Source organism: Amblyraja radiata, chromosome 29 (assembly GCF_010909765.2).
Source record: "Amblyraja radiata isolate CabotCenter1 chromosome 29, sAmbRad1.1.pri, whole genome shotgun sequence".
Classification (NCBI taxonomy): domain Eukaryota; kingdom Metazoa; phylum Chordata; class Chondrichthyes; order Rajiformes; family Rajidae; genus Amblyraja; species Amblyraja radiata.
Genome location: NC_045984.1, coordinates 26,687,380 through 26,711,921, shown reverse-complemented (window position 1 = coordinate 26,711,921; position 24,542 = coordinate 26,687,380). Strand labels below are relative to the sequence as shown.

The window sequence follows — 24,542 nt, the reverse complement described above, 5'->3', positions numbered from 1 at the left end:
AGATCTGACAAGAGCACAGTTCTTTTAATGACTTTTGCAAAAAGAACGAGATGTACAACTGACCTTATGCCAGCTGCGAGTCCAGACTAAACCTCAATGAGAATATTTATTCCAGACAAGTCTCTATGGCTGTGCATTATACTGCTGACTCCAATAACGCTCTATATTTTCCTTAATAAATGCATGCTCCACTCTGCCCTAAGGAAACCATTGACATGCAAAGAGCACTATGACCAAACTGTAAACTGAGCAAGTAGTCAGTGTGGAGGGAGTTTAGAAAGATGGGAGGAGGTCTACAGGAAGGTCTTTTTTTTTAATTACTTACCAAGGTCTCATTCCACTACATCCAAGCCTAGTCTTTTAAGGTTGCAATGCTGACATTAATCTGGGTGGAGCAGGTTGCGCAAAGCTTTGGTGCCACACAGGAGGCAGGAACCCATGCCAAATGTTTCAGAACTCTCCCTCGATATGCTGCCACTGGCCTAACCTCAGCTAAAAACAATATCACATTAATCCTTCGCTCCATAGATGCTGCCTCACCCGCTGAGTTTCTCCGGCATTTTCGTCTGCCTTCACATTAATCCTTGATATTTCTTGTTTATTGTTCTTAATTGATTTACTCACCCAGCACTCGCCCGTTTTAAACATTGACAATTACAAAAACCCAAGACACGAACCCTGGACCCAAAGTCATGCAAATTCAGATCCATTCTCACCAGCATTAGATTCCAGTGTTAATGCATTTTACCTCCGTGTTAAACAGTCTAATGCTGCATTCCATCATATGATTACATAACTACCACAAATGTGGTGGCCCAGTGTTTTAACTGTGACAATTATAGATTCAGAATCACATAGCAGGCAAACAGGCGCTCTGGCCCAATTTGTCCCTGTCAATCAAGATGCCCATCTATTCTTGACACATTTGTCAGTGTTTATCCAATATCCTTCTCAACATTTCCTATCAAGTATCCATCATGTAAATGTATTTTAAATGTTGTTATTGTACCTACCTCAACCACTTCTCCTCACAGCTTATATGTACCAGAGCTCAGGTCTGCTATCTATACGCAACTTTCATACACTGAACAACACTGGCCATAAGATGACAACATTGTGATGATGGCCTGTAAATGCTGACACATACCAGGAACCTTCAGTGCACATTGAGATAGAAAATGATGACATGTACAAAGCACCCTTCAACAAAATGACACTCCTGGGGTCACCTTAAATATCCAAACAAATCCTGAGGGGTTTCAACAGAAAGCCCCCATGGAATCTACAATAGGCTAGCCAACTAGATTAATAGGGGATTCAGCTTGATCGCCATGACGTGGAGGGCTCGACCATGGGGGCCAAGATCGCCCCGTCAACGGAAGGTTAGAGGCCCCCGACCACTGGAGGACAAAGAAGGGAAGAGATTGAACATTTTTTTCACCTTCAATCACAGTGAGGAATGTGGAGGAGTCACTGTAGTGGATGTTTATGTTAAAATGTATTTTGTGTGTTATGTTGCTTTTTATTGGTATGACTGTACGGCAAATCAAATTCCTCGTCTGTTGCAAAACATACTTGGCTAATAAGGTATGATTATGATGATTGGCCTGGAGGGAGTTGTGGAGGGTCGTTTTTTCTGATTGGTGGTGTGTGACCAGTGGAGTGCTGGGTCCACTGTTGTTTGTTATCTACATTAACAATGTAGTTAACATTGTTTGTAAATCTGTGGGTGCAACTAAAATTGGGGATTTAGTGGACAGTGATGAAGAATGTCTAAGTTTACAACAGGACCTAGATCAGATGGACGTTGGCAAATGGAATTTAATTCTGACAAGTGTGAGGTAATGTACTTTGGTGTGTCAAACCAGGACAGGACTTTAAGAGGGGCCTCAGTGGCAACTTTTCAATTGAGAGGAAAGTTCTTATCGGGAATGAGCTGCCAGAGGAAGTTCATAGGTCATGTGATTGGAGCACAATTAGGCCATTCGGCCTATCATCTACTGCACCATTCAATCACAGCTAATCTATCTTTCCCCCTCAACCCCATTGAAACATAGAAGCTATAGAAACAAATACAATTATGACTTTCAAAAGACGTCTGGACAGATATGGATAGAAAGGCTTTATAGGGAGATAGGCCAAATGCAGGCAAATGAGACTAGCCCAATATGCCAAGGTGGGCTGTTTCTGTGTTGTCTCGTTCTGTGATTCTATAACTAGAAACTCCTTATAAACTGAGACAGCCTAAGGACTCTACCAAACTCCAATACAATAGCAGAATCGTGGAAACACTTAACAAGTCAGGCAACATCAGAGAAGAGAAAAATAACATTATTATTTCAGGTCGATTGCCTGAAAACATTAACTGCGTTTTTCTGTTTCCATTTCAGATTACCCAGCAGCCAGCTCTTGCCACTGTATTTACTGACACTGTCCCAGGAAGCGCCTGAATATACTGACAGGTTTCTGCAATGTCCTCAGGCAACATGTCAGCATTTCTAAATGGTTTCTGAGAGTCATCCTGCCAAATTAAAACTGAGCCGATTAAAAATAAAATCCCTTTCTTTTGTAAAATATCAGAAATAACATGCCGAAAAAGGATTAATAATATTTAAAAGAGGATTCCAGACACCACATGGCCCAGTAATTAGATCTCTGCTTGATGCAGGAACAATATTACAATGGAGAGGACAGGGTGAAGTTAAAAAGCTGAGACTGGAATAGAAATTAGCTTCTCCGAGCAGTCCATTTAGTAGAGGAATAAACAAAAAGTTGCTCTGCTTTTGACAACAGTACAATCCACAAGTTAAACAGCCTTCCTTCCAAATTAAGCATCAGTTTCAATTAAAGCTGCTGTCAAATCACTGGCGATGCCTGGGACTCCATATAAATTCCTTAGCCCTGATCTTAGTCATTTGTTGATGGAATTGGGAGTGAAGGAAGATGGAATTTGATAGCAAGAGACAAGCTTTCATCCTCAATATCTGCCAACTGGCCAATTTTTTGTACCATGTGCAAACTTAATGGAAGCTCCTTCTTTCAAGTCAATAATAATCTACTTTGCAAAGCATGGGACATAGAAATGAGACCCGCGGAATTACAATGCAAATGGTTTTCCTGTCATTAAACAGCTAAACATTGTACCCTGTTTCCTGCACAAAGACGATTTCTGACCCAACTTGCCACTCCCCTTTACATGTTGCTCGTGATGAGGGGTTACTTCTATGGTCTTTGTAGAATGAATGTAGACTACCTCATCGACCATGCTTTTTACGATTGCAAAGAAATATAACACAAATTATTAAGATATGACAAAGATAGACACGAAATGCTGGAGTTACTCAGCGGGACAAGCAGCTGCTCTGGAGATAAGGAACGGGTGACGTTTCAGGTCGAGATCCTTCTTCTGCCTGAAGAAGGGTCTCGACCCGCTCCGTCACTCATTCCTTCCCTCCAGTGAAGCTGATTGTCCCGCTGAGTTACTCCAGCATTTTGTATATATCTTCGGTGTAAATCAGTATCTGCAGTTCCTTCCTACATATTAAGATATGACCGTCCCTTATCAAATCCATGCAGACTGTCACCGATTAACCAGTATCTTTCCAAATTATGATTTACATTGTCGTTCAAATGTTTTCCAAAAATCTGCTCCAGGTTAATGTTAAGCTGCTTGATGTGTGATTATTCACTGTAACCATTTCTCCCTTTATATGCAAGATTGACAGCCTTTCACATCTGTGCTACCATATCTTACGATGATTGAAAATATACTATCCTTACTTAGCTTAAGTTCCACCTCTAATCTGCAATTATTTCCAGCTTTTCCAGTGCTTTTTGGTAAACTTTATTCAGGCCTGATGATTTATTTATGTTACAAATTGCTCGGCAAAGGCAAAGCTCTTTCATAATATTGAATATTCATAATATTTCCTCTACGAATAGGGACAGAGAGGGTTTTACCCAGGCCAGAGAAAACAAGAAACAAGAGGATATCGATTTTAAGATGAGAGGGGCAAGATTTAATAGGAACATAAGGGGCATCATCTTCACTCAGAGTGTGGTGGGTATATGGAATGATCTGCCAGAGGTAGTTGAAGCAGGTAATATAAAAGCATTGAAAATACACTTGGGAAGATACATGGATAGGAAAGGGTTAGAGGGATATGGACCAAACACGGACTAACTTAACTGAGTACCCTGGTCGGCATGAACGAGTTGTGCCAAAGGACCTGTTTCCGTGCTGAATGACTCTAGGACGGGTTTGGATAGCAACGCTCTTGAAAGATATGCAGAATATTCATTTAAGCGCCTGTCACACTTATGCGATTTTTACGTCGACTTGTGATGACGCCTGTTTGGTGGTGAGTAGTCGCCCAAAGAGTCGTACATTTTCCTGGTCACCGCTGGATTTTCAACATTTCGAAACTTTTCGGCGACCTGCTGCGACGATGACGGGTGCTGGCAAGTCGCAGGAAAAAAATCGCAGTAAGTAGGACAGGCCCTTTTACCCTATCTGTATCTTAACTCTTCATCTTTTGAGTTTATCTTTTACATAAAATATACTTTATGTTAGTTGGCAATATCTTTTCACCTTCTCCTTATTTTCCTAATCCCCTTTTCCATTTCACCCCCATACTCTCAGAGCTTCCTGCATATAGAAAACTCGGTGATTTAGATAAAAAACACTTTCCTGCTGCACGATTTATTTTTGTCATGCTCTGCTTTTCCACAGGCAAGCTTCTGCATAAACAAAACCCAACAATTGTTTATACCAACAGCTGTAATGTAAATGGACAGATTTTATGGGACCTTTACAGCAAGAGGTTGCTATTTTGCTGACCCTCTGTGCCAATTGTGTTTAACAAAATGTGGCAGCAGTGCAGATATATTTTAGTTGCTCGATTGTCCTGTTGGGAGGCAGAATCCGAGCACAAGGCAATCAATTAAGAGCGTGAGATTGCTTAGGTGGGGTAATGTGGGAGGCTAAATCAGGTGTGTGTGTGTGTGTGTGTGTGTGTCTGTGTGTGTGTGTGTGTGTGTGTGTGTGTGTGTGTGTGTGTGTGTGTGTGTGTGTGTGTGTGTGTGTGTGTGTGTGTGTGTGTCTGTGTCTGTGTGTCTGTCTGTATGTGTGTCTGTGTGTGTGTCTACGTGTGTGTATGTATGTGTGTGCGCGCACACACACACACACACACACACACACACACACACACACACACACACACACACACACACACACACACACACACACACACACACACACACACACACACACACACACACACACACACACGTACACACACACACACACAACAAGCAAAACATAGTCTCCTGCAAAGGCATCAAAACCAGAACATTGGCCGTATCTGTCGCACCAAATGCTATTTACATTCCAGAAGTATCTCCCACAACAAAGGAGAGGCTGGTCAGGCCAAACACCAGCCTTTTTCCAGGCATTTGCTTACCAACCAAGAGCTGATTTACGGGAATTGGCAAGGAAACCTTTATTTCAGTCAGGCTGCTCGCTGCTTGCGTCCCAATAATGACTCTGCTAATTTGCTCACTCACCCTTTCCTTCCACCAAATAGTAAGTGGGCTTCGACCAGTTTTTAAGATGGAGACGTGTCTGAACATGTCCACCATAGGTGTGTGATGGGCGGTAACTGCATGTACACACCTCAATTTTTGTGTTCATTTAAACTGTTAAAAATTTGCCAAATTGATCCATTCATCAAGCAGTAAAACTGGTTTTCAGCAAAGAAGTTTAACACTTATTTATAGTCAGCTGTATGAAACAAGCAGGCTGTTCCTTTTCTAATCTATTTTCTTCGCACACACCGTCAACAGTCCAGAGTTCTGTCTGAGACATCAGCCATGATTGAAGGCGATCTTTGCTGACTCAGTGGCTCTCTATTCAAACACTGCATCTCAGAGCTCATCAGTAAGACCACCTCTACCACACAGTCTGCCTTATATTCCTCATACCCACACCTCGGTACCGAAGGTCACCAACTTTCTCACTCCCAAATAAGGGACAAAAGTTCAAAATAAGGAACAAATTCCCGACGGCAATTCGTTGACCGACTTGGCCGTGGCTGGGTGAACGATGAGGAATTCTACCAAATGGAAAGATGCAATTTATACAAGGTGATTTCAGGGCAGATGTAGAAAGGCCTTAAAACAGGGGTTCACAACCTTTTTCATCCCGTTTACTCCTGGCAACTTTAATAGCACATAACACTGTTATTTCACTTATTTATGAACAACTAATGATGAACAGAACTAGACCCAAACACAGTCAGTCAATGCGAAAAAAGTATGTACAAATCCAGAATCAACAAATTTACCCCCTGGGTAGGCAAATTATACCGCCTGGAGGTAAATTTACCCCAGGTTGGGAACCCTTGCCTTAACAAACAAAAATCATTTCAAGAGATGTGGGCTTCACAGGCAGAGCCAGCATTTAATTGTCCATCACTGATTGCTCTTGAGAAGGTGATGATGAGCTACCTCCTTAAACTGCTGCAGTTCTTGGGGTGTGGGTATAGCCACAATGCTGTTTGGGAGAGAGCGTGAGGATTTTGACCTAGCATCAGTGAAGGAATGTCAATATACTTCCACATCGGGATGGCTTGTCATTTGAGGGCAACAGTTTTGCCTCTGAATTGAAGGATAGTGGATCCAACCCCCGGTCCAGAAACTCGAGTACAAAATTGAGGCTGCAGCATCAAGACAGTGTAGCAGGGTGAGGTTATCTAACCCCAACTTCATTGGTGCGAGACACTTGAACGACAACACTTTCTCGTTTGGAAGCTTGTTTTGGGAACTGAACTGAAAAATCATTGCCATCACTCTGATGCAATGCTGTGGAAATGCAGTCATGTTACAAGAAATCTAGCTGCATGTTTATGACCTATGCAATCAGTGCAAAGTTCATGTTCATAAGTTATAGGAGCAGAATTAGGCCATTCGGCCCATCAAGTCTACTCCACCATTCAATCATGGCTGATCTATCTTTCCCTCTCTACCCCATGCCTTCTCCCCATAACCCATGACACCCGTACTCAAGTATTCCACTATCGATGGCATCGCAGCCAAAACCCAGTCCCTAATATCTTCAACTATGTTCTCACAATGTAAAGCTAATAAAGCCCAGTCAGACTGTTGGCCGCACAAGTGTGAGAACCACAAATCCTTGTAAAGCATGCAGAAATAAAATTCATGCCTCGTGAAAGAAGAAAGACAATAAGTAAAACATTAAGCAATGGAAACTTTCAGAATGGAAGAAATTGGAAAGTTCTTGTAGGAATTCAGCTAAATTCACAATAACAGCTTTTTTTTTTGGCAGAGTAACGTACTGAGGATGTCAGTTAAACTCTGAACAATAACAGCCTATTGCACTTTATCTGTTTATTTATTGTGTATATATATGGTCTATGGTATAAAGACACACTGAACTTTTATCTCCTGTTCTGTATTATGTTTACATATTCAGTTGTGCTGCAGCAAGCAAGAATTTAATTGTCCTATCAGGGACACATGACAATAAACTCTCTTGACTTGACGAGTTATGACTCAGTTGATAACTCTCCTATTTCTGAATCTGAAAGTTGGTGACTTAAGTCTCACTTCAGAGGGCAGGACGTGAACAATTAGACACACGGTGCATCATCAAAGATTGGGATGAATTGAAACTCCACTCCATCTGCTCTTCCAGATGAATATAAAAAGTCCTAAAGTAATAAAAGTAATTGCTGACTCTCCGTAATGATTTTTTAACCTTTGTAATAGATTTTATCTGAACTGCATTATTTTCGAGACAGAATGTCGCCAAAGATTCTCACTAATTTCTGCAGATGCACTACAGAAAGTACCCTATCGGGATGCATCACAGGCTGGCATGACAACTGCACTGCCCGAGGTCGCAAGGAATGGTAGAATTATGAGCACAGCCCATTCCACCTGGCAAACCTGCCGCCCTAATCAATTTCATCTATACCTCACCCTGCCCTGGGAAAACATCCAACATACAAGGACCACCCACACCTCGGTCATCCTTTCTTCTCCCCTCTCCCATCGGGCAGAAGATACAAAAGCTTGAAAAGCACATACTAGCAGATACAAGAACATCTTCTTTCCCTCTGTTATCCGACAACTTCTTGCAAGCTAAAGCTGAACTAATCTTCCCATCTACCTCGTTATAGCCCTTACATTTTTTTTAAATTGCACTTTCTCTGTGAATGTAACACTACTTTCTGCCTTCCATTTCTTTTTCTCCCTTGCACTGCCTTGATATGTGTGGTATGGTTTGCCTGAATAGCACCCAAAATAATGATTTTCACCGGGCAAGGATATACCAAGATCAAAACCAAAATAAGTGTTTCTAGAAATGTTCAAAGTTTATGCAGCCAAAAGTGGATTTAATGTTAATCACACATCTGATGTTCCATAAACAATGGTTCTTCAAGTGCTCATCTATGTACTTACAAAATGTTGAGGGTTTCTGCTTCCCCCTCCCTTTTAGGCAGAATTCCAAACACTTAAGAGTGAAAACATTTTTCAACTTGACCTTCAACTAATTAAAATAAATCTATGCCTGGTAGTTATTTTTCTAACTAAGGGTAATAGTTCCTCCTTGTTCACCTTGTCCCGGCCTTTTCTTAATACATTTCAATTAAATATTCACCATTATCCTTTACTCAAAGGAAAATCAATTTGGCCTATTGTCCAAATATCCCTCCAGTTTAACTCTGCACTCAAGTTTGGTGTAATAAACAGAACAACAGATTCCAGCTGTAGCTGAGCATTAATTGCCTTCAACCTTCTTGCCACTGGACCAAGATGTCACTCTGTCAAGACCATGTGCTGTGGATATGTAGCAACCACTTCATGTTAAATGATATATCAGCCATAGACATTGTCAATTCCTCAGGGCTGGAGTAAAAGCAAATCATCCCTGTCCCTATGGGAATGCCGATGAAGTGTTCTGGATTGACCTCCCTACTCCTACATTCTAGTAAGCATCCAAGAAGCCAACGGGAATCCCTTATTAATCTATTTGTCGTGTTCTTTTCAGGAAATCTTCAGATATGCAAACCTGATCCCTCCATTCTTCTACACTTCGTTGTACATTCGTTTAAGCGCCTTGAGTATTAGAAAGGCGCTATATAAATCCCATCCATTATTATTATTATTATTACATTGCCACCCAGGCATTCCCTTGCTTCACCTCCCCTCCTCAAAAGCATGCACATTACATCAGTGAGGCTCACAATCATTTCACTCCCTTTCCCTGAAGATACCCAATTATTTCTGCCTTTGTGTGTTTCTCACTTTACAGCTGATCTTCAGTACAACTTCATCGTCTGTTTTCTCACAGACAATCAAATTAAGGCAAAATGCATTAAAGAATTGTTTTAAGATTCTTACAGATGTCACATGGACTGATAAGACCAAGTACAATGCAATTCCCATGAGCAAGTGGTTTGGGCACGGAGGGGTTGGAAAGATTTTGCTACAGGGGGTTACCCGATTTTACTGAGGGGAAGTTTTACTGTATGGGGAGGATTATAATAATAATAATAATAATAATAATATCTTTTATTGTCATTGCACGTCAGTGCAACGAGATTTAGTATGCAGCTTCCAACCGATGTAAAAGAAAAGTAAAATAAATAAATAAGCTGTGTGACGTGACCATCCGAGGGAGACAGTCCAGGGGGGGTGGGGGGCACTCAGCAGGGCCGGTTCAGAGCCGCTATAGCTCTGGGGATAAAGCTGTTTCTGAGTCTGGAGGTTCGGGCGTAGAAGGCCTTGTAACGTCTGCCGGAGGGAAGTAGTTCGAATAGTCCGTTACAAGGGTGTGAGGAGTCAGTGGGGTAGGGGTAGGGGTAAATTATGAGGTGGGGTAGGGGTAAATTATAGGTTTATTGGCAGCTCTGAAGTTTATAAAGGTATGAGTTTATTGGCAGCAATAAGATTAATGGGGTGAGCTTAACACTGGACTGAAGCTTACTTTAGTTTAGAGGTACAGTGTGGAAGCAGGCCCATCAAGTCCATGCCTAGGAACGATCACTAGTTTGACCCTATACACTGGAGATAACTTACATAAGACATTTAACTGAGAGCATTACATGTCTTTTGAATGTAGGAGGAAACCAGAGCACTTGGGAGAAAACTCAGTCACAGGAAGACCGTACAAGTTCGTACAGACAGCACCCGTAGTTAGGATTCGAACCTGAGTCTCTGATGCTATAAGGCCAGAGGACATAAGTTTGTTTGAGATTGGTAGATTTATTGTGGTCAGTGAGGTTTATTGGAGTGAGGAGATAGAGGTTTATTGTTGTTACGAGGCTTAGAGAGGGGTTGGTTCATTGGAGGTGCTGAGGTTTAATGCTGAACTGTAGGGGTCTGAGATTAACTGGGAGCTCTGAAGAACATGTAAAGGGTAGGTTTATTGGAGGTGCTGAGGTTTAATGTTGGAGTGAAGTGAATGGAGCTTAGATTGGGAGTACTGAAGTACACAAAGGGGGTACATTTATTGGATGTGGTGGTGAGCATTACCGGGGAGTGAAATGAAAGGATCAGTGATTGATTGGGGCCACTGAGGCACATGGAAAGGATTAGATATTATGGGCCACAACTTCTGAAGCTACCTCTTTCAGCACTCTAGGGTTTATTGTAGGCGAAGAGGTTTATGTGGTGATGTTTATGGGGCAGGGTTACTGCTGGAGTCTTTGGACTGATTGAGAGCAGGAGGAACACAAAAGGGGCAAGTTTATTCGGCGAGTGAGGTTTACAGAGGAGTGAAGTATATGGGTCTTTGCTTGATTATAATTATGGAGTTTATAACGCGAGTAAGCAGGTGGTGATGTTTGTAGAGTGTGAAGTGACTGGATCAGAGATTGGGAGCAGAGTCACAGGAATGGGGTAGATATTATTATGGGCTCAAGGGCCTGTTCCACAATTTCTAAAGCTGCCTCTTTCTAAACCCTGGAGTTTTTATTGGAGGTGGTGAGGTTAATGGGGCAAGGTTAATGCTGGTGTGAAGTGAAGGTGTTTTAGACTGATTGAGAGCACAGGGGTACACGGAAGGGGTAAGTCTATTAAGGTAGTGAGGTTTACAGAGGAATTAAGTGCATGGGTCTGAATGATGATGATTATGGAGGGGGTAAGTGTATTGGAGATGGTGATGTTTAACTTAAGGGGTGTGAAGTGGCTGGACCTGAGATTGGGGGGACTGACTGAGGCACACGAAGGAAGGGGGCAGGTTTATAGGAGACGGCAGTGGCTGGACTGGGGAGAGGCGAGGTTTGGCTTTGAGTTTATGTGGGGGGGGGGAGGCAGCTGAGAGTTTCGTGGGCGGGTAAGGAGGATATTTGAGGAAGGGGGGGCCCGGCCTCGCTTCTCTTCAGCTCCAAAGGGGCCTAGACGGCCGGCTCTCCTTACCTGCTGCAGCGGCTCCGGGGCGGCTCGGCGGGTGCGTGGGGCGGCTCCGGGGCGGCTCGGCGGGTGCGTGGGGCGGCTCGGCCACACTCGGGGCGGCTCGGCCACACTCGGGGCGGCTCGGCCACACTCGGGGCGGCTCGGCCACACTCGGGTCCAGTCGGGTCGGAGGAGCGACGCGACGCGACGCGACTTCGGGAACCTTCGGCGCCCCCCCCCCCCGCGGAACTCTGGGAGCGACGGGCCGATTTGCATATTATCTGCATATCACAACATTCCACCGGCGGGCCTTAAAGGGGCCGTCCACCAGGAAGTGGCACAAACCACCCACATGGGCACAGGAGTTAGGAGCAAAGATCCCTACAGCGGAGCCTGCTATCGGATGTGTTTAAGAAGGAATTGCAGATTGCTGGAAAATCGAAGGTACACAAAAAAGCATGGAGAAACTCAGCGGGTGCAGCAGCATCTATGGAGCGAAGGAAAAAGGCTGAAGAAGGGTTTCGGCCCGAAACGTTGCCTTTTTCCTTCGCTCCATGGATGCTGCTGCACCCGCTGAGTTTCTCCAGCTTTTTTGTGTACCTTGCTATAGGATCTTTGGTTAGGAGGTTATGTTTGCAGCTGCTCGTATCAGAGGTTGGTGAAGCCGCGTTTTATTGGGCAGGAGGGAACTGCAGATGCTGGTTTACACAATATAGACATATTTGATAGACACAAAATACTGGAGTAACTCAGCGGGACGGGCAGCATCTCAGCGGGACGGGCAGCAAGGGTTTCGGCCCGAAACGTCACCTATTTCCTTCGCTCCATAGATGCTGCTGCACCCGCTGAGTTTCTCCAGCATTTTTGTGTACCTTCGATTTTCCAGCATCTGCAGTTCCTTCTTGAACAGCATCTCTCCAGAGTTACGTCCAATCCAAGTTTTTCTTTCCCCAAAATAAAGAATAAAACCTGTATACAGAACAAAAACTGTGCAAAAGCTCTTCATACATTCATGGAATTCAGCTTTCACCATGGAAAAGTGAAAGCTGCAGAGAAGATTTACCAGGATGTTCCCTGGACTTGAGAGCCTGAGCAATAGGGAGAGCTTGAGCAGGCTAGGGGGTGACCATATTGAGGTGTACAAATTCATGAGAGGCTAGATCGGGGTAGATACAGATTCTCTTGCTCAGAGTAGGGGAATTGAGAACTAGAGGGCATTGGCGTAAGGTGAGGGGGAATGATTTAAAGGAACCTGAGCCGAGGGGTAACTTTTTCACACAAAGGGTGGTGGGTGTGTGGAATGAGCAGCCGAAGGAGATAGTTGTGGCAGGCACTATCGCAATGTTTATGAAACATTTAGACAGGTACATGGATAAGACAGGTTTAGAAAGATACGGGCCAAATGCGGGTAGGTTGGACTGGAGTAGATGGGACATGTTGGCCGTTGTTGGCAAGTATGGCCGAAGGGCCTGTTTCCAGGCTGTAAGACTTTGTTTCTATAGGAGCTAAAAGGAGAGGGTGGACAGTCTTGGGTTCTTCCCCTGCTGGACATTGAGGACACCCCTCAAACAATGAAGGGATACCACCACACATGCCGTCTGCGCAGGAAGTAGCTGCTATTTGTATACATTGGGTATGCAAGCAAAGAATGTCACTGTGCCTAGTCACATGTGATAATAAAGTATTCCATTCCAATCCCCCAGAGGGCCACAAGCAGTGGCGGACTATCCAGGGTGTCAGCTTGCCAGATGGCAAATGGGCCCCTGATGAAGTGGGCCCCCTAAATCAAGTGGGCCCCTGATGACGTGGGCCCCCTTTGTCTCCTGGCAACCAATATTTTTAGACCCAGTCCGCCACTGGCCACAAGAGGAGCAAAGACGTTTTCTTACTGCTGAACATGACTGAGTATAACACTATTGAATGTGTAGAACTGAGAATGTATGAAAAGCTTTTGCACACTTTTTGTTCTGTATAGATATTTTATCCTGAATAGATATGCTTTTGCTATTCTGAATAAATATGCTTTAATATGTCCACTCTATTGTAGCTATCTATCTCATCATTTCATTTACTTTGATCAGGCCTCCCCGTAACCTCCAGTGTTTCAGAGATATCAATCTAAACTTACATTGATATCTCTGGGGTCAACGTGGACTCGGTGGGCCAAAGGGTCTGTTTCCACGCTGTTTCTCTAAACGAAACAATTATTCTGATTATTGATATGGTTGCCAATTTCTACCTCTGCTACCTGCTGCAGGAAAATCCCTGCCCCAGCTCACCTGCTACTGAAACCCTGCTCAGCATCAGGCTGGGCTACACAATCAACTTTGGCACTGGCTCTGTAATCTCACTGTGCCAAAATCTTCCCAAACTCTATTATTCATGTCACACTTTCAGAACCATAAATTGAAACTCAACTTCAAAATGAAAAAAAGGAGAGAAACACCTATGACCTTTCTGTGAAAGCTGCCAGTTGGAGCAAATTTTAAAGAGATGTGCCAAATTCTGGCTTCAGTGACAATCCCAGCAGGGAGAGACACAATACGTGTGACAGAGGCACAAGCAGTGTGGCAGACACAAGCAGTGTGACAGAGACACAAGCAGTGTGATGGACACATGCAGTGTCTCAGAGACACACACTGTGTGACGGAGATCCAGTGTGCCAGAGACACAATCCACGTATCAGAGACACAATCAGTGCAACAGACACACAATTGGTGTGACAGAGATAAAATCAGTGTGACAGACACACAACCAGTGCCTCCATGCCTCTCAGCTGGAAACACACACCTGCCAGCACAAAGCAGTTGGGCATCAACACAAAACACCAGCTAAAGTACCGATCGCTATCAAGAGCCAAAAGCATCATATGTACTGAATATCTACTTTGTTTCTACAATGAAATTCTTACTTGCACAGCAGTGCAGGTCTGTAAACACAGTAGTCATAGATAACAAAACAAATAAAATTCAATAAATTGGAAAAAAAAATCCAATATTAATATCTGAGGATTTGTAGATACCCAATATTCTCCTGGAACCTCGATTACTGTCATCGACTATTACTATAGTTCTCAATAATTCTCAATGACCAACTATCATACATTAGAGACATTCATTTTTTCCACACAACAAACACAATTGCACAGATGTGTAGGAAAGAACTGCAGATACTGGTTTAAATCCAAGGTAGACACAAAATGCTGGAGTAACTCAGCGGGATAGGCAGCATCTCTGGAGAGAAGGAATGGGTGACGTTTCGGGTCGAGACCCTTCGTCAGGGGAGTGGGCGGGAAACCCGGTTAGAATGTAGTTGGAGACAGTAAGACTGGTGGGAGAACTGGGAAGGGGAGGGGATGGAGAGAGAGGGAAAGCAAGGGCTATTTGATGTTGGAGAAATCAATGTTCATACAGCTGGGGTGGAAGCTACCCAAGCAAAACTATCCCACCCAAACCACCCCCTCCCCAGGTACTGTCCCCTGCAACCACAGGAGATGCAAGACCTGTCCCCCCACGACTCCATCCAGGAACCCCGACTGTCTTTTCAGGTGAGGCAGAGGTTCACTTGCACCTCCTCCAACCTCATCTAGTGTGTCCGATGTTCCAGGTGTCAACTCCTGTACATCGGCAAGACCAAGCGCAGGCTCAGCGATCTTTTCGCTGAACACCTCCGCTCAGTCCGCCTTAACCTACGTGATCTCCCGGTTGCTCAGCACTTTAACTCCCATTCCCAATCTGACGTTTCTGTCCTGGGCCTCCTCCATTGTCAGAGTGGGGCCCAGTGCAAATTGGAGGAACAGCACCTCATATTTCGCTTGGGTAGTTTACACCCCAGCGATATGAACATTGACTTCTCTAACTTCAAATAGCCCTTGCTTTCCCTCTCTCCATCCCTTCCCCTTTCCCAGTTCTCCCACCAGTCTTACTGTCTCCGACTACATTCTATCTCTGTCCCACCCACTCCCCCGACATCAATCTGAAGAAGGGTCTCGACCCGAAACATTCCTTCTCTCCAGAGATGCTGCCTGTCCCACTGAGTTACAATTGTATAGATTGCACTTTTGACAGTTATGAAAGTGAAAGAAGCAGCTCATCACATCTGTAGCACAAATTAGTACTTGTCCGAGTGTTTCCCCTGCAGCGATATCTCGAATCAGTCTAAAATTAAGGGGTTAGCCATTCAGAAGAAATTTCTGCAGCCAGAGTACGGTGAATCTCTGGAATTCTCCACCCAAGAGACTGCGAAGGCTCACTCACTATATTCAAGACAATGGAAAAGATTTTAGATATTGAGGAAATCAAGGATATGGGGATAGTGCCGGAAAATGGATATAAGGTAAACAATCAGTTATGACACTGTTTACCCCATTGTGGACATTGGACTTTGTCTTTGGAACTGATGCGCGATAACGCTGAGAACTAGATTCTGCAATCTGTATCTTTCCCTAGGCACTACCTATTATGCTTGAGTTTAGCTTGATTGTATTTATATACAATAGACAATAGACAATAGGAGCCGGAGTAGGCAATTCGGCCCTTCGAGCCAGCACCGCCATACACTGTGATCATGGCTGATCATCCACACTCAGTACCCCGTTCCTGCCTTTTCCCCATATCCCCCAACTCTCTCTTGAAAGCATACAGAGAATTGGCCTCCACGGACTTCTGAGGCAGAGAATTCCACAGATTCACAACGCCCTGTGTGAAAAAGGTTTTCCTCATCTCCGTTCTAAATGGCCTACCCCTTATTCTTAAACTGTGGCCCCTGGTTCTGGACTCCCCCAACATCGGGAACATGTTTCCTGCATCTAGCGTGTCCAAACCATTAATAATCTTATGTTTCAATAAGATGTCCTCTCATCCTTCTAAATTCCTGAGTATACAAGCCCAGCCGCTCCATTCTATCAACATATGACAGTCCTGCCATCCCGGGAATTAACCTTGTATTATCTGATATGATTATTTTCATGCACAAGGAAGCTTTTCAGTGTACAGTACCTCGTTACACGTGACATTAATAAACCTAAACCTGACCTGAACCCGTCCAGATCCAAATTGTTTGTGTTGGGTTTATAAAATATAATTACTTCTCCAGTCCCAGTCACTTCAGATTCACTCTGATAGGGTCCAGCTCAGAGCGAGTTTTAATATTATACTGGAAAGGTCTTAAATTCAGTCAGTAATTCAGTGCGGTTTTAAAGTAAAAATGTATGTTTATTTATAGTTTTGCCCTGAAAATAATAAAAACTTCCAAAGAGTCAAAACCAGACACTGAGCATTGACAGAACTGGAGACAGGATCCAACTGCACAGAAAGCCGTTCAAACCACCATGCCTGCACCCTGAATAAATGTCCTTTTAAGTATTTAGTTTAGCTTAGTTTAGAGATACAGCGTGGAAACAGGCCCTTCGGCCTACCGAGTGTGCGCCGACATGAGCGATCTGCGCACACTAACACTATCCCACACACTCGGGACAATTTACAATCTTCTAAGCCAATTAACCTACATACCTGCATGTCTTTGGAGTGTGGGAGGAAAACAGAGCACCCGGGGAAAACCCACGCAGGTCTCGGGGAGAACGTACAAACTCCGTACAGACAGCACCCGTAGTCAGGATCGAACCCGGGTCAATGGCGATGTAAGGCAGCAACTACCGCTGCGCCATCATATTTATCCAACTCCTTTCAAAGTTACAGTGCAATATTCTTCCCCTCTCTTTTTAGATGGCGCATAACAGCAGCTGGTATTAAAAACTTTCCCTCGTCTACTCTTTTTCTTATTATTTGAATTGTGTTCTCAGGTCAAAGACCCTTCTAGAATCAAAGGGTCACATGGTTGATGTTTGAGGGGCCTTGTGAAGGAGGAGGAAAGATGGTGAATTGTCAAAGCAAGGAGCAAAGGCTGGGTGTGGAGTAATAAAATGCAGTTACAGACAGACAGACAGACAGACAGACAGACAGACAGACAGACAGACAGACAGACAGACAGACAGACAGACAGACAGACAGAGACTGTGTGAGAGGAAAGTAGAGAGAAAAAGAGAGGGAAGAACAGAGGAAGAGATAAATGGGCAAACAGACAGATATAATGAGAGGACATAGGTTTAAGGTGAGAGGGGAAAGATTAAATAGGAATCTGAGGGGCAACTTTTTCACACAGAGGGTTGTGAGTATATAGAATGAGCTGCCGGAGGAGGTAGTTGAGGCAGAACAGTTAATGTGGTGCTGTTCAATGAGGAAAGGAATGGATCATAGTTAGTTTTACATCAGCATTGGAGAAACTATGAGAAATATTGCTGAGAGATAGCATCTTCGTTTGTGGTACAACCAGAACTGCACCCAGCATTTAGAGAATGCAAAGGAACTTCATATCTGTCTGTCGAGTCATAGAATCAGAGCGTGTACAAACAGGCCATTCGGCCCACAATGTCTATGCTGCTCATCAAGCATCCATTGATATTAATCCCATTTTCATCACCTTGTAGTCTTCTATGCCTTGCCAATTCGTACACTCACCTAGATGTTAAACATCGTGGGAGTCTCTGCTTCCACCACTTAGTCTTCCATGTTTCAACCTCCCACGGATGGAAAACAAATCTTCCTCAGATCCCCTCTCAACACCTTAAACCTACACTCTCTTATTTTTAGACACCCGTTATAAGTAAAGGTTTTGTAATATGTACCAAATCAATGCCCCTCGTAATTCTGTATACCCCCCTCACAGTTCTGAGAAAAAACAAACACAGCTTTTCCAATCTTCCCTTACAATTGAAACTATCCATCCAGGGTGGAACTGCCCTGTTGTACCAGCCCAGTGCAAACACATTCTTCCTTTAGTGTTGTACACAGACTACTCTTCTAATGATTGAAGGTTTTGAGGAGGCGACAAGGATACGGCATTTGATGCTCTAAGAAGACCCTTCTAATACACGTAGACAAAGACTCAGATGGCAGATAGATTGGGCAAGTAAAAGCCTGGGATCCAAGGAATAGTGGCAAGTTGTCAATTGGAAAAGTAATGAATGACGGTGAATTGGAGATTTAGTGACTGACGGCTAGTGTGTGTCGGGTGGTTCCACTGAGCTCGTCGCCTGGTTCCTTCCTTATTATGATCTCCATTAACGCCTTGACTTAAATGTCGGGGCCAAGACGAGAACGTTTATTAACAATGTCAAGATGTGCAGTGTGGTTGATAGAAAGGACGAAAGTTCTGGCCTGCAGGGAAATATCAATGTACTGGTTGGGTGGGTAAATGGAAGACAAGTGTGAAGTAAACTGCTTGGTAAAGGTTACCAACCAAGGCAAAGGAAGTACACAATAAGTGGTAAGGCACCGATACCGCACAAACCCTCGCCCTTGAACAAGTGCGGTGAAACAAGTGCAGTTGTACAGGGCCTTAGTCCAGAACCAGGGGGAGTTCGTGGAGCATAGGGAAGTGAGGGGGGGGGGGGGGGGGGGGGGGCAAAATAAAGTGAGAGGGAAGAAGGGGAGAGGTATTTGGTCAGTGACTAAAATTGGAGAATTCAATGTTCATACCATGGTGTTGTGAGCTATCCATGTGGAATCTGAGGCACTGTTCCTCCAGTTTGCGTATGGTCTTACTTTGGCAATGATGGAGGCCCAGGACAGAAATATTACTATGGCAATGGGAAGGGGAGTTAATATGGTTAGCAACTGGGAGATGTAGTAGGCCTTGGCAGACCTAGTACCAGTGTGGACTTGCTCCCATTCCTCCCTCTAGCTTCACAATCCTTATCTTACATCTTTTGTCTTTTCACCTCTGGCCTTTGACCAACCATCTGCCTACAAAAACCCCCACCTATTTACAAAGATGTTGCCAGGACTAGAGGGTCTGAGCAATAGGGAGAGGTTGAGTAGGCTGAGACTCTATTTCTCGGAGCGCAGGAGGATGAAGGGTGATCTTATAGAGGTGTATAAAATCATGAGAGGAATAGATTGGCTTGTTACGCAGATTGGTGATTCAAGGACTAGAGGACATAGGTTTAAGGCAAAGGGGAAAAGATTTAATAGGAATCTGAGGGGTAAGTTTTTCACGCAATGGGTGGTGGGTGTATGGAACAAGCTGCCAGAAGAGGTATTTGAGGCAGGGGTCATCCTAACGTCCTTTCATCCTAGTGAGACCAAACCTGAAGTATTGTGTGCAGTTTTGGTCCCCTAATTCGAGGAAGGACATTCTTGCTATTGAGGGAGTGCAGCGTAGGTTTACAAGGTTAATCCCCGGGATGGCGGGACTGTCATATGCTGAGAGAATGGAGTGGCTGGGCTTGTACACTCTGGAGTTTAGAAGGATGAGAGGGCATCTTATTGAAACATATAAGATTGTTAAGGGTTTGGACACGCTAGAGGCAGGAAACATGTTCCCGATGTTGGGGGAGTCCAGTACCAGGGGCCACAGTTTAAGAATAAGGGGTACGAGGATAGTTTTTCTCACAGAGAGTGGTGGGTCTGTGGAATTCTCTGCCTCAGAGGGCGATGGAGGCCGGTTCTCTGGATACTTTCAAGAGAGAGCTAGATAGGGCTCTTAAAGATAGCGGAGTCAGGGGATATGGGGAGAAGGCAGGAACCGGGTACTGATTGTGGGATGATCAGCCATAATCACATTGAATGGCGGTGCTGGCTCGAAGGGCCGAATGGCCTACTCCTGCACCTATTGTTTATTGCCTATTGTTTAAGAAATAGTTAGACAGGTACATGGATAGGACAGGTTTGGAAGGATATGGGCCAAACGCAGGCAGGTGAACAAGTTGGGCCTGTATCCACGCTGTATCACCAAATGACTGCCCCTCCTCTCTTCCAGCTTTCTTTCCCGCCCATAACAATCAATCTGAGGAAGGGTCCCAACCCGAAACATCACCTATCTACGTTCTCCAGGGATACTGCCCGACCCGCTGAGTTACTCCAGCATTTTGTAAACCAGCATCCGCAGTTCCCAGTTTCTCCAGATCCTCCGTTCGAGGACGTCACAGCCACATTTCCTTGAATCTGAAGGATGTAGCCCAGTTCCTCGATGCTCGAGGACAGGCTCAGCCTGAGTGTTCAATGTGGTTGATACGTCAGCAGGTTCCTCGCAGGAACGAGAGTCGTGTATCAGAGGCAAGTTGTTTAACGGGATGTCACATGCCAAAGGGAGATGTAAATATTTCTCACACGGTTCTCTGCTCAATGATAGATGCTGAGTCTGGATTCTGTCTCTTCATGAGCCGTCTAATGAAATCCTGTGTCGTGAAGCAACCACTTTTAGATCGGAGGGGGAGGGGGTGGGGGGGGGGGGGGGAGTGTTCTTCGTGGGTGAGGGGCGGAAGTGTTGGTAAGATGGGAACAAAATGTACAAAGGAGTCATGCTGCAGCGGTAACTAAGTGACTCAGCGGGCAGCGAGTCAGCGGGTTGCAGGTTCAGTCACACTTCAGAGACCCGAACAGCAATTGTTCAGCCAGGACCCAGTGAAGCAGGGAGGGCGAGCTGCACCACCGGATGGAGGGAGCTGCCATTTATGAATGAAACGTTACGCCAGTGCCCTAGTGAAAGGCCTGGATAGAGTGGGATGTGGAGAGGATGTTTCCACTCGTGGGAGAGTCTGGGACCAGAGGCCGTAGCCTCAGAATAAAAGGACGTACCTTCAGAAAGGAGATAAGTAGGAATATCTTTCGGTACACAAAAATGCTGGAGAAACTCAGCAGGTGCAGCAGCATCTACGAGCGAAGGAAATAGGCCCGAAAAGTTGCCTTTTTCCTTCGCTCCATAGATGCTGCTGCACCCACTGAGTTTCTCCAGCATTTTTGTATACCTTCGATTTTCCAGCATCTGCAGTTCCTTCTTAAACACATAGGAATATCTTTAGTCAGAGGGTGATGGATCTGTGGGATTCATTGCCACAGACGGCTGTGGAGGCCAAGTCCATGCATATTTTTAAGGCGGAAATTGACAGATTCTTGATCAGTATGGGTGACGTGTTATGGGGAGAAGGGGGTTGAGAGGGAAAGATAGATCAGCCATGACTGAATGATGGAGTCGTCTTGATGGGCCGAATGGCCTAATTCCGCTCCAAAACCTATGAGCCTACCAGAGGTACATCAAAGACCACATAGCAACCAGTTCCACTCCTCCACCCTAACCGTCCGACCAGTTCCACTGTCCGCATCCTTGTCATCACACCTACCCCAGCCAGCAATGGGCCATTCTGGGCTCCATCCTTCCTGAGCTCATCTCTTGTCAGTCCTGATTTGTTCTGGCGTTTCCTTGCCTTCAATTTATTTCACTCCAGTCACCCCCCCCCCCCCCCCCCCCCCCCCCCCCCTCACACACACGCACACCTCTACTTTCAGTCTGAAGAAGACTTTCCGACCCAAAACGTCACCTATTCTTTTTCTCCAGTGATGCTGCCTGAAGCGCCGAGTTACTCCAGCATTTTGTCTCTACCTCCCGTAGCAACTATTTTGAAGGGAGACAAGTTCTCCTGAGTGTCCTTGGGCCAATACTTATCCCCCAAGCAGGGTCACTGAAATGGTTTATTACCTACAGTATCTGTTTATATGAGTTTACTGTGCTAAATTGGCTGCCACACTTTCTACATGCAATAGCAACTAAACTCTGCAAATTATTTAATTGGCAGTAAAGTGTATTAGAACATCCAGAGATCACGAAAGGCACTTTGAAATGTTTTATTTCCTTTTGGAGAGGATAAAGTCTGCTTTTATTGTGCAGGGATTGCAGTCTAGGGATTGGAACCCTTGGTTTTGAAGTGCGGGGCTGGCGTCCAAAGTCTCTGCAGAGGTTCAGAACCCTAGATCACGCTGTGACAGAATGCCCAGTTTAAAAGGCGGATGCAGACTGGATCCGTGTGCAGAGCTGGGAGAGCGTTTATTGCATTCAGCTATAAAGTATCTGTCATCGTTACACCACAGTGGCACGGTGGCGCTGCGGTAGAGTTGCTGCCGAACAGCGCCAGAGACCCAGGTTCGGTCTTGACTATGGGTGCTGTCTGTACGGAGTTTGTACGTTCTCCCTGTGACTGAGCGGGTTTTCTCCGGGTGATACATAGAAACGTGGAAAATAGGTGCAAGATTAGGCCATTTGGGCCTTCGGGCCAGCACCGCCATTCAATATGATCATCATCCAAAATCAGTACCCCGTTCCTGCTTTCTCCCCATATTCTTTGAGTCCGTTGGCCCTAAGAGCAATATCTAACTCTCTCTTGAATACTCAGTTACTCCAGCATTTTGTGTCCACATGTTATTACATTGTTCTATGTTCACATATCTGTTGTGCTGCTGCAAGTGAGAATTTCATTGTCCTGTTTCAGGCCATATGACAATAAAACACTCTTGACTTTTGACTATTCCTTGCCATCTCTCACGCCCAACTAGTAATGAGCGAAGTGCCTCTTCACCAATCCCTACTCACTCCAAATCACCGCTGGATTCAAGTTGATCCCATGTAGGTTCGACTTCAAAAAAAAAAAAAAAAAAAGACACAAAGTGCTGGAGTAACTCAGCAGGTCGGACAGCATCTGCGGTGGACATGGATGGCACAAAGTGCTGGAATCAGCAATCACCTCCTCTTTATCTCAAGATACGCACTTGAGCATACTCCACAAAAATATCATTCTTTCTTCATTGTTATCCCTTACAGCCAGGTGGCCAATTTCCCTTGTGAGCTTTCTCCTGTACTCATATATATCAATGATACCATTCTTACATCAAGCAATCAAGATCCAGAGACTCAGAGAATGAACCTGCAAGGTCCCAATCAGTGGCAACATTGCTGCCCCTGTCAGATAGGGGAAGAACACTACAGGTGGCTGTCTACTGAATAACAAAAGAAACAGCCAGAGTTTATAGACAATAGACAGTAGGTGCAGGAGTAGGCCCATTTGGCCCTTCGAGCCAGCACCGCCATTCAATATGATCATGGCTGATCATCCCCAATCAGTACCCCGTTCCTGCCTTCTCCCCATATCCCCTGACTCCGCTATTTTTAAGAGCCCTATCTAGCTCTCTCTTGAAAGCATCCAGAGAACCTGCCTCCACCGCCCTCTGAGGCAGAGAATTCCACAGAGTTTAAGAATAAGGGATAGGCCATTTAGCACTGAGATGAAGAAAAACGTTTTCACACAAAGAGTTGTGAATTTGTTGAATCCTCTGCCACAGAAGGCAGTGGAGGCCGATTCACTGGATGCATTCAAAAGAGAGTTAGACAGAGCTCTTAGGGCTAGTGGAATCTAGGGATATGGGGAGAAGGCTTGTAGCCACGGCCCTCTTACTTGCACTATTTACAGAGATAATAAGAAATAAACAAATTAATTATGTTCAAGCGATTGCATTCATTTAAAACGTGAAACAAGCTACAGAGCAACAAGACTTAACCTTGCAGGTGGCATTCATTCACAGAAAGTCAGGAGAACCTTTCAAAGCCCGAGACAGTATTATCAAGTACACTTAATACAAGATAACTATGAAAACAGAAAACAGACGTTCTCATCCAAAACACAAAACCGTCATCAACACACGTGGTGGGAACGGCAAATTAATACCCATCTCAGATCAGCATCTTATATGTTAACACATTGCCATGAAAACTCTTTGCAAATGATATTATCGAGTCATGAAGCATGTTTGCAGCAGCCCAGGGTATACGGTGAGATGGGGGTCACTGTGAATGAACACTGATGTAGTCAGGTTGGGGGTGGGGTACGTGGTGCTGAGGCCAGCTCTCTCTCTTGTTGGGAACGTGCTGGCATCTTCAGCATGGCAGCAGCAAGCTCAGCCAAACATGCACTGGCTACCGAATGAAAATTACACTTCATGCAATGTAAAGACCCAGCTCCAATTTACGCCCACATTATTCACAAGGTAACAGAGAAAGCTTTTTTCATACAAAATGGTGGAGTAACTTAGTGGGACAGGCAGCATCTCTGGAGAGGAGGAATGGGTCACGTTCCGGTTCGAGACCCTTCTTCAGACTGAAGGGTCTCGACCCGAAACGTCCACCGCTCCCCACCAGCCTGGCTCAGGGTGGGCTAAATAAACGGTGACAAGCCAGAGCTGTTCCAGTGTTAATGGAAATGTGATATTGGTATTATTGTTAAGGTTGCAGCACAGAAA

General features: G+C 44.8%; 1 protein-coding gene across 2 annotated transcripts in view; it reads right to left on the bottom strand.

The window, feature by feature from the left end:
• Positions 1-24,542, bottom strand: part of arhgef18 (Rho/Rac guanine nucleotide exchange factor 18) — a 150,778-nt gene that overhangs the window by 43,170 nt on the left and 83,066 nt on the right. The window lies entirely within an intron of this gene.